Genomic DNA, 16160 nt, shown 5'->3' on the forward strand with positions numbered 1-16160 from the left:
AAGAAGCAACAACACGAGCTGAAGAGGTGGTAGGTGCCGCTGTAGGTTGGCCTAGGTCTTCAGTGTGTTTTTGTAACTCCACCGCGTGCTTGGTCCGCACATGTTTCCACATATTTGTGGTATTGAGGTTGCTGACACTTTCCCCTCTTTTGACTTTCTGATGACACACCTTGAATTTGACTAAGCAAATGTCATCTGCAACTGTGTTAAAAAAGGACCAGGCACTGCAAGTCTTGGGAGTGCCCGTTTTTGCTTTTGGAAGAGGCATGCTCCTAACGGGTGCCAAAGTGGAGGCTACAGGCACCGCAGTCTTCCCCCTCCCTCTCCCTCTTTGTGCCGTTCGGGGAATCTCTTCCTCAGAGCTGCTCCCACCACCCTCCTGTACCTCACACCATGATGGGTCAAGGACCTCATCATCTACACTACCCTCTTCCACCAACTGCTTCTCTGGGGTAGTCTCGGCAGCACAGTACACACCTGAAAGTGGCACCTGAGTCTCATCATCAGATGCGTACTGAGGTGTGCTGACCGGAGGCACTGGCCCACCCGTCTCTTCAGAGTCAGAGAGACAAAGCTGTTGGGCATCACTGCATACTGCCTCTACTTCCATTTCTCCAATGCTGTTTGGCTGGCCCCCTGTTTCCAAGCCAAGAGATTCAGAGAACAGAAGTAGAGGTGGCTCCTGTCCTGGGCTCTCTGACTGCCTGGGCAATTTGGCAGGTGGTGAAGAGACAGATTGGTGCTCTTCAGTGCTCTGTGCCTGAGAGGATGTGGCACTAATTGAAGTCAATGCATTAGCTGCCATCCATCCGACAACGGCTTCAATTTGTTCGTCCCACAGCAGCGGGGCACGGTGAGCTCCTACAAAGCTGCACATGAAGGACTGTTCCCTGCTAAAACTGGGGGATGATGATTCACCGGTGCCCGCAGCAGGCACAGAATCCCCACATCCTCTCCCTGCTCCCCGCCTACGTGCCTTACTCCCTGCCTTCTTCATCTTGGTAGACTGATAAAGATAGGCAGAAGAGTACTAAGGGCTTAGTGTGCTTATTCCTGAACAGCTGCTAACAGGTATAAGGAACACTAATTTTATCAAGTGTGGACTAGACTTTAATATGAGCTAATGTGGCCTACACAACTCTAAAGTGGAGTGTTTGGTGAACTTTATAAACTTTTTGTTTTTTCCGCAGAACAGACTACAGAGCAAGCTGCACTCACACACAGACCATGCAGACAGCCGTAAACGGCGCTGCCAGGCCAAAAAAAGCTCCTCTATGTAATCCTATATAGTGTTTTTCCACAATCTAGCAGGATACGGATGGAAAACCACTAATAGGAACAATTTGAAAAAATGTGCAGCAGGCTGCACTAATTGCAAAAAAGGACAATGGATTGAGCAGTATGAGGCAGTGACGCACCCTGAGCTGACTACAACCGGCTGTGGCTGCGGACAGACTACAGAGCAATGTGCACTCACACAGAGACCGTGCAGACAGCCGTAAATGGTGCTGCAAGGCCAAAAAAAGCTCCTCTATGTAATCCTATATAGTGTTTAGCCACAATCTAGCAGGATATGGATGGAAAGCCACTAATAGGAACAATTTGAAAAAATGCGCAGCAGGCTGCACTAATTGCACAAAAGGACAATGGATTGAGCAGTATGAGGCAGTGACGCACCCTGAGCTGACTACAGCCGGCTGAGGCTGCGGACAGACTACAGAGCGATGTGCACTCACACACACAGAGACCTTGCAGACAGCTGTGAACAGCGCTGCAAGGCAAAAGCAAGGTTCTCACACAGCGGTTGCTAAATTTGCCTGGGTAAGGAACAATGAAGCAAATCGCTATCTCTAAACTGGCCCTCAGTCAGAACACAGCGTCCTGTCCCTAACTGAATTCACAGCAGAGTGAGCCCAAAATGGTGGCAGCGACTTTCATAGTGCATCATGACATCATTTCAGCAGCCAATCACAGCCATGCCAGTTGTTACATGCCCACTATGCAGAACAGGATGTGCCCACACTTCTAATCATTCCTCATTGGCTGAATTCGGGCACTTTGAATTCTGGGAACTTCCGATTCTGGTATCTGATATACTGAAAATATCGGAACTCGGTATCGGAATTCCGATACCGCAAATATCGGCCGATACCCGATACTTGCGGTATCGGAATGCTCAACACTAGTTTTAACCCATTATGTGAATTCTTTTCAGGGTCAAAGTTGCACGTTTCAGATACCAAATGGATTTTGCTTGAATTAACTTGACCAATTGCAACATTTTGTGTGCGCATTGTTTGCACCTATGCATGTCAAGCATTGTATTGCGTTCAATATGAAATCTATCAATCAATCAATCAGTCTCTCTTTACTGGTTGCAACCGGCGTGTGAAGATGTGGACATATATTTGGCCTTTGTTGCAGTGTTGCAAATAGGCCATCTACAAAGTTAGGCCCCTTGCTATCAGTACTTAGTGCTTTAATTTAAGTAACCCATGAATAGTTCTGCCATACCTACCACATTTGTGACAGCATGATTTCTATTGTAAAACATTGTCTCCGTCTTGTGGATCACTGACTTTTAAATTTGGTGTATATGTATTTACAGAAAGGAAAAATTGTGTCTGTGCTGATCTTGAATACGCTGCCTATCTCCACCTGTGTGAGTATTCCAATGCTTTCTAGCAACCAGGCGCGCTGCCTGCATTAGATAGAATCTGTGCTCGGAACCCTCACGTGTCACAATGGGCCCTTGGCCATGGTCCGGAACCCTCACGTGTCACAATGGGCCCTTGGCCATGGTCTAGAACCCTCACGTGTCACAATGGGCTGGAACCCTCACGTGTCACAATGGGCCCTTGGCCTATAAAAAGCAGTGCGGTGGCAGACATCTTCAGTCTGCTGCTGGAACAGCGGTGGGCAGCATGGTGATAGGTAGGCAGCAGGGTCTATACCCGGCATCAGGAGAGCTAAGCGAAGACAGCTGCTCACTTGTTTGTTTTTTGAATTTCCCTCTCGCCCACCTCCTCCTGGCACTCAGTAGTGCACATTGGAACAAAGAGGGGGGGAGGGTTACAATAGGTGGGGTTATGCAGATTAAAAACGAGTGGCTCACAGCTTGAACAAACAGCAGATCTGTCATTGAGAAGGCGTCTGGTTTGCTAAAATGTCCTCCTCAGGGCAAATTTTTGCTCCATCTCCCCAAAGGGTATCAGCGTTAGTCCTTGGTGCAGCTCAAGTGCGAAACGATTTCTGGTTATTGCTTCTCGGCCTTTTGGCTGGAATCAAGTGTTAGTGTCAGGCCTTGGTGTGGTGAAAGTGCAAAACCATATCTGGTTATCCCTGCTCGTCCTTTTGGCTGGAATCGTCATCGTCGCTGCCGCTCAAGATGAAGTGTAGCATCTGTTCTGATCAGTTTAATATTTGATACGTCTCCTATTTGGGGACCATACATTAAATGTGTTTTTAGAACAGGGAGATGGAAAAAGAGCTTGCTCTGTCCACTCCACGCTTTGACCCGTTAATGCAGTATCTCCGGGAACAGTGCACTCCTTCTCTGATCTGGCTTCCAAATACAGATTGAATTGAAATCAGCACAAGTTGTGTTTTAACCCATTGTGTGAATTCTTTTCAGGGTCAAAGTTGCACGTTTCAGATACCAAATGCATTTTGCTTGAATTAACTTGACCAATTGCAACATTTTGTGTGCGCATTGTTTGCACCTATGCATGTCAAGCATTGTATTGCGTTCAATATGAAATCTATCTATCAATCAATCAATCAGTCTCTCTTTACTGGTTGCAACCAGCGTGTGAAGATGTGGAAATGTATTTGGCCTTTGTTACAATGTTGCAAATAGACCATCTACAAAGTTAAGCCCCTTGCTATCAGTACTTAGTGCTTTAATTTAAGTAACCCATGAGTAGTTCTGCCATACCTGCCACATTTGTGACAGCATGATTTCTATTGTAAAACATTGTCTCCCTCTTGTGGACCACTGACTTTTAAATTTGGTGTATATGTATTTAAAGAAAGGAAAAAAATGTGTCTGTGCTGATCTTGAATACGCTGCCTATCTCCACCTGTGTGAGTATTCCAATGCTTTCTAGCAACCAGGCGCGCTGCCTGCATTAGATAGAATCTGTGCTCGGAACCCTCACGTGTCACAATGGGCCCTTGGCCATGGTCCGGAACCCTCACGTGTCACAATGGGCCCTTGGCCATGGTCTAGAACCCTCACGTGTCACAATGGGCTGGAACCCTCACGTGTCACAATGGGCCCTTGGCCTATAAAAAGCAGTGCGGTGGCAGACATCTTCAGTCTGCTGCTGGAACAGCGGTGGGCAGCATGGTGATAGGTAGGCAGCAGGGTCTATACCCGGCATCAGGAGAGCTAAACGAAGACAGCTGCTCACTTGTTTGTTTTTTGAATTTCCCTCTCGCTCACCTCCTCCTGGCACTCAGTAGTGCACATTGGAACAAAGAGGGGGGGAGGGTTACAATAGGTGGGGTTATTGTTATGATCTGGTGGCCTAAGAGCAGCATGGGACGTACTCTGGAGAAGGTGGTACCTGTACTGACCGCAGACCCCGAACCTAACACCGCAACTAGAAGTAGCCATGGAATGTACCTAGCGCTCCCTAGACATCTCGACACAGCCGGAGGACTAATTACCCCTAGAGATAGAAAAGGGAAAACTATCTTGCCTCAGAGAAAATCACCAAAGAACAGGCAGCCCCCCACAAATATTGACTGTGAGAGGAGAGGGAAAAAACATACACAGACTGAAATGAGAATATAGCAAAGGAGGTCACTTCTAGCTAAATAGAAAGGACAGGACAGAGTACTATGCGGTCAGTATTAAAACACTAGAAAATATCCACCACAGAAAATACAAAAACTCCACAGCTAACTAAAGACATGGAGGGTATAGCAGCATTTCCAGAGATACCAGCTTGGCTAAACAAATCCTTATACAGACCAAACTGGACAATACAAAACATGGAAAATAACTGAACAATAAGACCACAGCATGTGGACAGCAAAATCAAGGCCAGAACTTATCTTTGTTGAAAAGAACTGCAAAGCAGAAGAGACCAGGCAGGGATGTGAATCCTCCAGGAACAATGGACAACTGGCACTGACTAAAGGGCGAAGCAAGACTAAATAGCCCTGTCCAAATTGCACAAAGTGAAAACACCTGATAAATGCTGTGATTCAGAGACAGCAGCGCTACCACTTACAACCACCGGAGGGAGCCCAAGAGCAGAATTCACAACAGGTTATGCAGATTAAAAACGAGTGGCTCACAGCTTGAACAAACAGCAGATCTGTAATTGAGAAGGCGTCTGGTTTGCTAAAATGTCCTCCTCAGGGCAAATTTTTGCTCCATCTCCCCAAAGGGTATCAGCGTTAGTCCTTGGTGCAGCACAAGTGCGAAACGATTTCTGGTTATTTCTTCTCGGCCTTTTGGCTAGAATCAAGTGTCAGTGTCAGGCCTTGGTGTGGTGAAAGTGCAACACCATATCTGGTTATCGCTGCTCATCCTTTTGGCTGGAATCGTCGCCGCCGCCGCCGCTCAAGATGAAGTGTAGCATCTGTTCTGATCAGTTTAATATTTGATACGTCTCCTATTTGGGGACCATACATTAAATGCGTTTTTAGAACAGGGAGATGGAAAAAGAGCTTGCTCTGTCCACTCCACGCATTGACCCGTTAATGCAGTATCTCCGGGAACAGGCACACCTTCTCTGATCTGGCTTCCAAATACAGATTGAATTGAAATCAGCACAAGTTGTGTTTTAACCCATTATGTGAATTCTTTTCAGGGTCAAAGTTGCACGTTTTAGATACCAAATGCATTTTTCTTGAATTAACTTGACCAATTGCAACATTTTGTGTGCGCATTGTTTGCACCTATGCATGTCAAGCATTGTATTGCGTTCAATATGAAATCTATCAATCAATCAATCAATCAGTCTCTCTTTACTGGTTGCAACCAGCGTGTGAAGATGTGGACATGTATTTGGCCTTTGTTACAGTGTTGCAAATAGACCATCTACAAAGTTAGGCCCCTTGCTATCAGTACTTAGTGCTTTAATTTAAGTAACCCATGAAGAGTTCTGCCATACCTACCACATTTGTGACAGCATGATTTCTATTGTAAAACATTGTCTCCCTCTTGTGGACCACTGACTTTTAAATTTGGTGTATATGTATTTAAAGAAAGGAAAAATTGTGTCTATGCTGATCTTGAATACGCTGCCTATCTCCACCTGTGTGAGTATTCCAATGCTTTCTAGCAACCAGGTGCGCTGCCTGTATCACGCTACACCGGGGTGAGACAGAGAGACGAGGTGAACCCAAAAGTGGACCCTCTGGGTCGCGGCCCCAGAGCCCCCTAGGGCGAGCAAACCTGATGGATGCACCCCCTATACAGGGAGTGTTAGGAGCAGGCCCAGGGAGGATGGAACCGCAACTGCCGGAGCCAAAGGGACGACTGGGTGAAGCAGCGGAACAGGAACGCTGAGGATGACGAGGCGGGGAACTGAAAAGGAATAATACAAATATTAGCAGGAGGCTGGAGCAGGAGTAATGAGAAAATGGAGGAAGCTGGGGAAAGCCGGAGGAACCGAAAGCAAAGAAGGTACGGAACAGAGGAAGCTATCCTAAGGACGGGCCCGAATACAACGCTGGAACAAACAGAGCAGTAACAACGAAGATACGTAGGCGCTTACCTGAGGAAGCGCCGAACAGAAATACCCAGTGGGCGCCGCCATATTGGAGGTGGTCACAACCTCCCAGAAGGCAGAGCGGCGGAGGAGACCCTAGGGCGCATGCGCCGACCGCCGACGCGCCGAGAGGCAGAGAAGCCGGACCGAGAAGAAGAAGGAGGGACGTTGGGACCGCGCCGGCCGGACAGGTAGGTATCAGCGACCGTGACAGTACCCCCTTTCTTACTCCCCCTCTTTTTAGAACTGGAAAGAAACCTCTTCAAAATATGAGGTGCATTGGTGTTTTCTCGAGGTTCCCAAGATCTCTCCTCAGGACCAAAACCCTTCCAGTCAATTAGAAATAACATCCGACCCTTAACCGTTTTTTGGGCTAAAATATCCCTCACGTCGAATTGATCGTCGGAAGAGGAGAAGGATGAGACAAAAGGAGAAGATGAGTGAAAACGATTAAATACAGCAGGTTTAAGAAGCGAGACATGAAAGGCATTAGGAATACGCAAAGAAGCGGGTCATTTTAACTTATAAGCCACATCATTGATTCGGTTAGAAATTTCAAAGGGACCAATGTAGCGAGGACTAGGGTTGATCGAAAAGGGTCGGCAATTTTCAGAAGTCGCCGACTTTTGGCAAAGTCGGGTTTCATGAAACCCGACCCGACCCCTGTGTGGGGTCGGCCATGAAGTCGGCAATCTTCTGAATCTGGAATCGGAATTCCGATACCGATTCCCGATATGTTTAAGATATCGGGAATTGGTATCGGAATTCAGATTTAAGTGTAAAATAAAGAATTAAAATAAAAAATATCGCTATACTTACCCTCTGATGCGCCCTGGTACTAAGCGGGAACCTTCCATCCTTAGAATCAGCCTTCCAGGACCTTGCGGTGATGTCGCGGTGACGTCGCGGCTTGTGATTGGTCGCGCGGCCGCCCATGTGACTGCTCGCGCGACCAATCACAAGCCGCGACGTCACCGTGACGTCACCGTAGGTCCTGGAAGGGCTGATTCTTAGGAAGGAAGGCTGCCGGAAAGAAGCAGGGCATGTCCAAGGGTGAGTATATACCTAATAGGAATATACTCACCCTCGGCTTCTTTCCGGCAGCCTTCCTTCCTAAGAATCAGCCCTTCCAGGACCTTCGGTGACGTCACGGTGACGTCGCGGCTTGTGATTGGTCGCGCGAGCGGTCGCATGGGAGGCCGCGTGACCAATCACAAGCCGCGACGTCACCGTGACGTCACCGCAAGGTCCTGGAAGGCTGATTCTAAGGAAGGAAGGTTCCCGCTTAGTACCAGGGCGCATCAGAGGGTAAGTATAGTGATATTTTTTATTTTAATTCTTTATTTTACACTTAAATATGGATCCCAGGGCCTGAAGGAGAGTTTCCGCTCCTTCAGACCCTGGGAACCATTGGAAACCCAATGCACTGCATTGGGTTTCGAGTTTCGGCCGACCCCGACCCCGACTTTTTTATAGGATCGGCCGATTTCACTCGACCCGACTTTTGAAAAAGTCGGGTTTCGTGAAACCCGACCCGATCCTATAAAAGTAAAGGTCGCTCAACCCTAGCAAGGACCAAGTTTATGAGAAGGGATTGTTAGCCTAATGTACCGAGAGGAGAGCCACACCTTATCCCCCGGTTGATATGGAGGGGCATCAAGACGTCTCTTATCTGCATACCTTTTCATACGAACACTGGCCTTGAGAAGCGACTCCTTAGTCTCCTGCCAAATTTTGGAGAACTCCTGGGACAAAGAATCAGCTGCCAGTACGCCTGAAGTGCAGGAAATGGGAAAAGGAATGCCAGGGTGTTGCCCAAAAACCACAAAGAATGGAGATTTAGAAGAAGATTCACAAGGGTGATTGTTATAGGCGAATTCAGCCCATGGAAGCAAGGAAACCCAGTCATCTTGATGAGCATTGAAGAAATGTCGTAAATAGAACGTGAGAACTTGATTGACACGCTCCACTTGGCCATTGGACTGAGGATGATAAGCGGAGGAGAAATCTAGAGTCACCTTCATTAAGCTACACAGAGCTCTCCAAAAGCGAGCAGTGAACTGGACTCCACGATCCGAAACGATACGACGAGGAAAGCCGTGAAGTCGGAAGATATGAAAGATGAAGATCTTCGCCAATTCGGGAGCAGATGGCAATCCAGATAAGGGTATGAAGTGGGCCATTTTGGAAAATCGATCCACTACCACCAAAATAACGGAGCAATTAGAGGAGCGAGGGAGATCCGTGATAAAGTCCATGGCAATATCACTCCAAGGACTTGAAGGTACTGGAAGCGGATGTAAGAGTCCGGAAGGTAATTGCCGAGGAACCTTATTCTTAGCAAAAGAGGGACACGAGGCAATGAAATCCAGGATATCCTGACAAAAGGACGGCCACCAGTAGTGACGTGCTATAAGAGAAAGTGTCTTCTTGGTTCCCGCGTGCCCGGCAAATTTGGAGGAGTGACCCCAAAACAGAACTCTACTTCTGTCCTCGCTTGCCACGAAGGTTTTCCCAGGAGGCAGAGAAATTACTTCCAGAGGAGCAACGGAAATGACCCTAGCAGGATCAATAATATGAGCAGGACTCTCCACTTCATCCAAAGGTTGAGAGGACCGTGAGAGAGCATCAGCTCTGGCATTTTTGTCTCCAGGACGGAAATGGAGTTCAAAATCAAAACGTCCAAAAAACAGGGACCATCTGGCCTGTCGAGGATTAAGTCTTTGTGCAGATTGCACATAGGCTAGGTTCTTAAGGTCTGTAAATATAGTGAAGGGATGAACAGCCCCCTCGAGGAGATATCGCCACTCCTCTAAGGCCAACTTAATGGCTAACAGTTCCTTGTCTCCGATAGAGTAATTACGTTCCGAAGAAGAGAATGATTTGGAGAAGAAATCACACGTAACGACTAGTGTTGAGCATTCCGATACCGCAAGTATCGGGTATCGGCCGATACTTGCGGTATCGGAATTCCGATACCGGGATTCCGATACTTGCCGCGTATCGGATACCGGAATCGGAAGTTCTAAGATTCAAAAAGCAGAAATTCAGCCAATGAGATTGATTCCAAGTGTGGGCACATCCTGTTTAGCATGGAGGGCATGAAACTACTGGCAAGGCTGTGATTGGCTGGTGTAATGATGTCATGATGCAGTTTAAAAGTCGCTGGCGCCATTTTGCGATCACTCTGCTGTGAATTCAGTTAGTGACAGGACGCTGTTTGCTGACTGAGGGACAGTTTAGAGATAGCGATTTGCTTCTTTGTGCTTTCCAAAGGCTAATTTAGCAACCGCTGTGTTCACCTACTATTCACCTTGCTTTTGCCTTGTAGCGCTGTTTTCACAGCGATCTGCAGGGTCTGTGTGTGTGTGTGTGTGAGTGCAGCCCAGTCTCCAGTCTGAGTGCAGCCACATAGGCCATCCATAGTTGGTTGTATTCAGTTCAGGGAGGGTGGTTCATTGCCTCATACTGTTCCTTTTTTTTTTTTTTTCCCAAGTAGTGTAGTCTGCTGCTAATTTATTCAAAAAAATCCTATTAGTGTCTTTCCACCCGTCTCCAGCTAATTTGTGGAAAAACACTACATAGGATAAAGTAGAGGAGGGTTTTTGGGCCTTGCAGCGCCGTTTACGGCCGTCTGCACGGTCTCCGTGTGACTGCAGCTCGCCCTGTAATCTGTGAGCAGCTGTAGCCTGGTTGTCTCCAGCTCAGGGTTTTTCACTGCGTCATACCGCCAAATCAATTTTCTTTTTTTTCAAAGTAGTGTAGTCTGCTGCTAATTAATTTAAAAAAATCCTATTAGTGTCTTTCCACCCGTCTCCAGCTAATTTGTGGAAAAACACTACATAGGATAAAGTAGAGGAGGGTTTTTGGGCCTTGCAGCGCCGTTTACGGCTGTCTGCACGGTCTCCGTGTGACTGCAGCTCGCCCTGTAATCTGTGAGCAGCTGTAGCCTGGTTGTCTCCAGCTCAGGGTTTTTCACTGCGTCATACCGCCAAATCAATTTTCTTTTTTTTCAAAGTAGTGTAGTCTGCTGCTAATTAATTTTAAAAAATCCTATTAGTGTCTTTCCACCCGTCTCCAGCTAATTTGTGGAAAAACACTACATAGGATAAAGTAGAGGAGGGTTTTTGGGCCTTGCAGCGCCGTTTACGGCTGTCTGCACGGTCTCCGTGTGACTGCAGCTCGCCCTGTAATCTGTGAGCAGCTATAGCCTGGTTGTCTCCAGCTCAGGGTTTTTCACTGCGTCATACCGCCAAATCAATTTTCTTTTTTTTCAAAGTAGTGTAGTCTGCTGCTAATTAATTTAAAAAAATCCTATTAGTGTCTTTCCACCCGTCTCCAGCTAATTTGTGGAAAAACACTACATAGGATAAAGTAGAGGAGGGTTTTTGGGCCTTGCAGCGCCGTTTACGGCTGTCTGCACGGTCTCCGTGTGACTGCAGCTCGCCCTGTAATCTGTGAGCAGCTGTAGCCTGGTTGTCTCCAGCTCAGGGTTTTTCACTGCGTCATACCGCCAAATCAATTTTCTTTTTTTTCAAAGTAGTGTAGTCTGCTGCTAATTAATTTTAAAAAATCCTATTAGTGTCTTTCCACCCGTCTCCAGCTAATTTGTGTAAAAACACTACATAGGATAAAGTAGAGGAGGGTTTTTGGGCCTTGTAGCGCCGTTTACGTCTGTCTGCACGGTCTCCGTGTGACTGCAGCTCTATCTGTTGTCAGTTCAGCCCCCAAAAAATAAATAAATAATAAAGTTCACCAAACACACCAGTTACACCACTTTACATTTCTGTAGGCCACATTAGCTCATATTAAAGTCTAGTCCACACTTTAGATAATTAGTGCTTCTTATACCTGTTAGGAGGAGTTGCTCAGGAATAAGCACACAAATCCGTTAGTACTTTTCTGCTTATCTTTATCAGTCAACCAAGATGAAGAAGGCAGTGAGTAAGGCACGTGGGCGTGGGCGTGGGCGCGGAGCAGGGAGGGGACGTGGGGATTCTGTGCCTGCTGCGGGCACCGGTGACTCATCAGCACCCACTTTCACCAGGCAACAGTCGTTCATGCGAAGCTTTGTGTCCGAGCGCCGTACACCGCTGCTGCGTGAAGAACAAATTGAAGCTGTTGTCGGATGGATGGCAGCTAATGCATCAACTTCCATTAGTGCCACATCCTCTCAGACACAGAGCACTGGAGAGCAGCCATCTGTCTCTTCACCACCTGCCAAATTGCCCAGGCAGACAGAGAGCCCAGGACAGGAGCCGTCTCTACTTCTGTTCTCTGAATCTCTTGGCTTGGAAACAGGGGGCCAGCCAAGCAGCATTGGAGAAATGGAAGAAGAGGCAGGGTGCAGTGATGCCCAACAGCTTTTTCTGTCTTCCTCTGAAGAGGCGGGTGGGCCAGTGGCTCCGGTCACCACATCGCAGGCCGCATCAGCTGATGATGACACTCAGGTGCCACTTACTGGTGCGTGCTCTGCTGCTGAGACTACCCAGGAGGAGCAGTTGGGGGCAGAGGGTAGTGTAGATGATGAGGTCCTCGACCCATCTTGGCGTGAGGGACAGGAAGGTGGTGGGAGCAGCTCTGAGGAAGAGATTCCCCGTATGGCCCAAAGAGGGAGAGGGAGGGGGAAGACTGCGGATCCTGCAGCCTCCGCTTTGGCACCCGTTAGGAGCATGTCTCTTCCAAAAGCCAAAAAGGGCGCTCCCAAGACTTGCAGTGCCTGGTCCTTTTTTGACACAGTTGCAGATGACATTTGCTATGTCAGATGCAACGTGTGTCATCAAAAAGTCAAAAGAGGGAAAAATGTCAGCAACCTCAATACCTCCAACATGTGGAAACATGTGCGCAACAGGCACCCGGCGGAGTTAGAAAAACACACTGAAGAGGTAGGCCAACCAACAGCGGCAGCTACCACCTCTTCAGCTCGTGTTGCCTCTTCCTCTACCTCACACGCAGCTGGTTCGGCGTCCTCCCAGGATCGCCGTGGAAGAACCTCTGCCCCTGTTGTCCAGAGACCCGCTGTAATTCCACCCGCAGCGCCACTTTCCCAGTCATCCACACACTCCCAGCCCAGTCTACAGCCATCGGTAGTACAGGCATGGGAGAAAAGGCGGCCTTTCTCGTCAAACCACCCACGAGCACAGGCTCTGACTGCAGGCATTGCCAAACTTCTGTCACTGGAAATGCTGTCATTCAGGCTGGTGGAGACTGACAGCTTCCGTGACTTGATGTCATTGGCAGTCCCACAGTACAATGTGCCCAGCCGCTTTTACTTCAGCAGGCAAGCCGTCCCTGCCCTGCAGAAGCATGTGGAGGGACACATAAAACACGCGCTACTGAATGCCGTCAGTAGCAAGGTCCACCTCACCACCGATGCGTGGACCAGTCAACATGGACAGGGGCGATACCTTTCCCTCACTGCCCATTGGGTTAATGTCGTTGAGCCGGGTACAGACCGTGCGAGTGGCGCAGGACGTGTCCTGCCCACTCCAAGGATTGCAGGAATCCATTCTGTACGCATTGACTCCTCCTCTTACACCAGTTCCTCAGAATCATCGCTGCAGGAGCCGTCACAGTCCACCTCCACATGGACCCGTGATGAACGTGTACCTGTTACGACCGACATGAGCACAGCCATGGCCAAACGTCAACAGGCCGTCTTGAAATTAATTTTCTTGGGGAATCGTAGCCACACAGCGCAGGAGCTCTGGAATGCCATCAAGCAGGAGAGCGATGTGTGGTTTGTGCCAGCGAATCTCCAGCCAGGCATGGTAGTGTGTGATAATGGCCGAAATCTGGTGGCAGCTCTGGGCCTCGGCAACCTCACTCACATCCCATGTCTGGCACATGTGCTCAATTTGGTCGTGCAGAGCTTTTTGAGGGACTATCCGGATCTTGATGCACTGCTGCACAAGGTCCGCCTAGAGTGTGCTCACTTGCGGCGTTCCAGCACGGCAAAAGCGCGCATTGCGGCTCTGCAGCGCCGACACCGCCTGCCGGAACATCGCATCATATGTGACCTACCTACCAGGTGGAATTCCACGTTACATATGTTGGAGCGGTTGTGTGAGCAGCAGCAAGCTGTAATGGAGTACCAGCTGCTTCAGGCGCAAAAAAGTCGCAGTCAGCGCCGTACAGACTTCACAACCACAGAGTGGGCCACTATGAATGACGTCTGCCAGGTTTTGCGTCCCTTTGATTATTCCACGCGGATGGCGAGTGCAGATGATGCACTAGTCAGCATGACTGTCCCCCTTATCTGCCTGCTTGAAAAATCACTGCAAGCGCTAAGGGATGATGTTGTGGAAGAGGTGGAGGATGAGGATTCACCATTTCCATCATCTTCTGGACAGTCAGCGCCACGTGGTTCCTCACAAACGCGTAGGCAGGGGACCGTTTGTGAGGAGGATGAGGAGGAGTCAATGGAGGAGGAAGACATCCGTCCAGAGGAGGGAGTTACACAATTGTCCAGTAGTCAGTGTGTACAGCGAGGGTGGGGTGATGACGAGCGGGCAGAGATCACGCCTCCAGCAGGGGACAGCGTTTCTTGGGCAGTTGGCAGTCTGCAGCACATGGTGGATTACATGCTGCAGTGCCTGAGAAACGACCGCCGCATCGCCCACATTCTCAACATGTCTGATTATTGGGTGTTCACCCTCCTCGATCCTCGCTACCGGGACAACGTAGAAAGCCTCATCACACCGTTGAACCGGGAGCGAAAAATGCGGGAGTACCAAGACACACTGGTCAATTCCATCATCTTCTCCATTCCAACTGAGAGAAGTGCTGCTAGTGCATTCCAAAGCAGCTCAGTGCGTCCAGGCCGTGGTGGAGGCTCTGCACAAAGAGGGAGCAGAAGCAGTGCCTCTGCCCAAGGCAAGACCAGTATGGCCGAACTGTGGCACAGTTTTCTGTGCCCGCCACAAAAGTCTACACCATCACAGACGGCTCCAGTCAGCAGGAGGCAACGGTTCCGTCAGATGGTGACAGACTACATGTCTTGCCCTCTTGCTGTACTCCCAGACGGCTCTTCCCCTTTCAAGTTTTGGGTCTCAAAGCTGGATACATGGCCAGAGCTAAGCCAGTATGCATTGGAGGTGCTGTCTTGCCCTGCGGCCAGTGTATTATCGGAACGTGTCTTTAGTGCTGCAGGTGGTGTACTAACTGACCGTCGCATGCGACTATCCTCCGATAACGTTGACCGGCTTACTTTCCTGAAAATGAACAAGGCCTGGATCTCGCCGGAATTTGCCACTCCTCCTCCTGATTGAATAATTAGGTCACTGTATACGTTATCCAGGTCTCCTGTTGTGTTCATCTTTCTACCACCTGAACTTAAATTCTTGGGCTCCAACACCGCCAGTTGAGGCTCAGACGTGCCGTCTGCACAGTCAAAACATACGACCCAGTGTTATTGGGTTTCAGTAACGTCAGCTGATCCCCAGCTGTGTAGCCGGCAATGTGTCATGCGACCGCCACGCTGACACAACAACTGAAATGTAAGGGAATCTGTCCCCCCCCCCCCAAGGCGTTTGTTACTGAAAGAGCCACCTTGTGCAGCAGTAATGCTGCCCAAGGAAAAGGTAGCTATTTTTGTTTAGCTCCTTGCACACGCAGAACTTAACACTTATAAAATGTGTCCACTGATACCGTAAAACCGTCCCGGAGGTGGGACTTTCCTTCGTAATGTGACGCAGCCCAGCCGTCATTCCTACCCCCCCGGCGCCGCGCACCGGCTCCTCAGCGTTGTTTTATTCCGTCCAGGAGCCTGCGCTGTTATGTTATCCCGTGGCCAGGCACACTTAGCGCTGCCCGTCTTCTGGCATCATTTGGTGTCTGGATGGCTGTGCCTGTGCGGCCGCGCTGGCAGAGAGCCCGCCTCGCTGTGTCTTCTGATTTAATCCCACTGGGGGCCTGGGATCCATGGACATGCGCAGTGCATATCTGAACCTCCACCTCTCACTCATTTCCCTATGGCTTCTTCAGACTGTTCGGTGTCAGCTGGTCCCTAACAGCATGCCACGGCCATGACACCGCACAGTCTGAAGAAGCCATAGGGAGATGAGTGAGAGGTGGAGGTTCAGATATGCACTGCGCATGTCCATGGATCCCAGGCCCCCAGTGGGATTAAATCAGAAGACACTGCGAGGCGGGCTCTCTGCCAGCGCGGCCGCACAGGCGCAGCCATCCAGACACCAAATGATGCCAGAAGACGGGCAGCGCTAAGTGTGCCTGGCCACGGGATAACATAACAGCGCAGGCTCCTGGACGGAATAAAACAACGCTGAGGAGCCGGTGCGCGGCGCCGGGGGGGTAGGAATGACGGCTGGGCTGCGTCACATTACGAAGGAAAGTCCCACCTCCGGGACAGTTTTACGGTTGCAGGGGACACATTTTATAAGGGTACCGTCACATTAAGCGACGCTGCAG

The 16160-nt window shown here is 49.2% G+C and overlaps 1 non-coding gene and 1 pseudogene across 1 annotated transcript; both read left to right on the forward strand.

Moving 5' to 3' along the window:
• Positions 1–3363: 3363 nt before the first annotated feature.
• Positions 3364–3554, forward strand: LOC143771344 (U2 spliceosomal RNA). Its single transcript, XR_013215090.1, has one exon. It is a non-coding gene; the product is annotated as a U2 spliceosomal RNA (small nuclear RNA).
• A 1989-nt stretch (positions 3555–5543) lies between these two features.
• On the forward strand, positions 5544–5748 carry LOC143770718 (U2 spliceosomal RNA; annotated as a pseudogene).
• The last annotated feature ends 10412 nt before the right edge of the window (positions 5749–16160 follow it).

The sequence above is a fragment of the Ranitomeya variabilis genome, chromosome 4, assembly GCF_051348905.1.
Source record: "Ranitomeya variabilis isolate aRanVar5 chromosome 4, aRanVar5.hap1, whole genome shotgun sequence".
Taxonomy (NCBI): domain Eukaryota; kingdom Metazoa; phylum Chordata; class Amphibia; order Anura; family Dendrobatidae; genus Ranitomeya; species Ranitomeya variabilis.